Source organism: Euprymna scolopes, chromosome 9 (genome assembly GCF_053919585.1).
Source record: "Euprymna scolopes isolate OS-2025 chromosome 9, ASM5391958v1, whole genome shotgun sequence".
NCBI classification, from domain to species: Eukaryota; Metazoa; Mollusca; class Cephalopoda; order Sepiida; family Sepiolidae; genus Euprymna; species Euprymna scolopes.
Genome location: NC_136490.1, coordinates 23,202,183 through 23,204,205, shown reverse-complemented (window position 1 = coordinate 23,204,205; position 2,023 = coordinate 23,202,183). Strand labels below are relative to the sequence as shown.

The following is a 2,023-nucleotide window of genomic DNA, read 5'->3' as shown; positions in this document are numbered from 1 at the left end:
CTGGACGTTCCAGAAATCTGTTGGAATAGAAAAATTATCTAGACATATTGGTGTCTATAATATGATTCGTCTCATTCTTAGGCATAATTACCGTGTCCTTTGTTATCTACAAGCAGCTAATATTTGATGATTATCACAGGATTTAAAAGGGGATGTGAGTATGCCGACATTAATGCGTTAAAATGATGTTAGAAATGAAATATTCTACATAACTGATAGATTACTAGAATAACAAAAACTTTCGTTAGTAACTAGCATAAACAATTAGAGTTGCTGTATCAGGATGCATGTTGTCAATGACAGGAAGTACGGCGTTACACCTAGCGAAACAGATAGCAATATATATCTCTTTGGTAAGTGGGTTGATCAGATTCATTTTTTTTATCTTTATCCTCTTTAAAAGACATAACTGAATACATATTTAGATTTACATTATTGTATATAAATAAATATACGGCATAATCACGTTGACACACCGGTTCCCGTCAGATCACCGCAGTTAAGCAACGTTGAGCCTAGTCATTACTAAAATGAGTGATCAATTTGGGAAGTCCAGATGCTGTATGTAGGAGGACGTCGACACCTCTCTGCAAAAAGTTACAAAAACCTAACGTCGTCATCTCCGCTAACGGGGATATACATGCGACTGGGGACCGCTTGTGAATTTCATACTCCCATGAAACTTCCTCCTTCGGAGGAAGCCGGTTAAACCCTGAATAGGGTTGGTGCTGACTGCACACATATAAATAAATAATTTCCGATGAAAGAGCGAGAGTAGTGTTAGAATTTTTTGGTTTTAGAGAAAATATAGATACAGAGAGGGTATACTGGTTTTTTTTATTATCACAATCATAGCCCAACATCGTGACGACGCTGACTGCTGCGATCTGTCCTCAACACAGCAGGATTATTTATATTCGTTCCAGAAACCCGTTGAAATTAAAAAAGTAAAACGCGAATAATACGATCTTCCTCTTTCTTAGGACTAACTAGCCTGTGTACCCGAAGTTGCCCAGGTGTATGCAAGGGTGTGTTGAGCAAAAAAAAAAAAAAAAAAAGTGGTAATACGCAGGTAAGATCGAACCCGTGACGCGAAGGCAGAAAAGAAAGAACACCCGACGTCTTACCTCTACTCCATGAGGCGACGGAAACTTCGGAATGTTGAAATTAGTTGTCATTCCAATCGATACAATGACATGCAAAAATGGCGACGCCAAAACAAAAAAAAAACAACAACAAAAACGACCCTCCTTGTAGAAAACTGCCCATTTGAGGGTGAAGTAATTAATGTTTTCAGCCAATGTTTCTATATTTGTCGTCCGAAAGGTTGATCTTCAAAACCATATCAATTAGGTGAAAATCCGACACCTTTGTCGAAAGTTTTAGGCATTTATATATGCATACATTTAAACAGACAGGTGATATTTATATAATAAATTAACATCTCATCGTATATCTACCAGACACCGATACTGTATCTTTCATGAATACGAAACACCTCAGTTCTAACAGTTCAGCTGTCCACAAAAAAAAAACATAAGACAACCAGTGAATTCGACCGAAAACATGTAGCGTTGATTTTCGCCCCTCGTATAGTTTCAATAATCTGTTACTCACAAATAAAAGAAAACTCCAGTCAGGTTTAAAGATGATGTTTCATTTTTTTGCATTTTTTTTTATTTCATTTTCGATTTTCCTAAACTTCTACATGGAAACTTACAGCTTTTATTTTTCAGTGTTAATTTCTCCAATTCGTTTCTTTTTTTTTTTGTGGCATGTACATTAAAAAATGAAAACATTTATCCATATATATATAATTATTTTTAAAAAAAAAGAAAAAAATTATATAACATATCTATATGCGGAAATACATATATAGATAGATATATTACATGGTACATAAGGAGAAAAAAAATCAATTTCTTCACTCAGCTTACAAAGAAAATGGAAAAAAATAATGAATGCATTTCCAAAGTTTTGTGTTAAAATAAAGAATTTGAATAATCAAAAAGATTTTTAAAAG

The 2,023-nt window shown here is 34.3% G+C and overlaps 1 pseudogene; it reads left to right on the top strand.

Moving 5' to 3' along the window:
- Positions 1-449: 449 nt before the first annotated feature.
- LOC145285082 (5S ribosomal RNA) lies at positions 450-568 on the top strand (annotated as a pseudogene).
- The last annotated feature ends 1,455 nt before the right edge of the window (positions 569-2,023 follow it).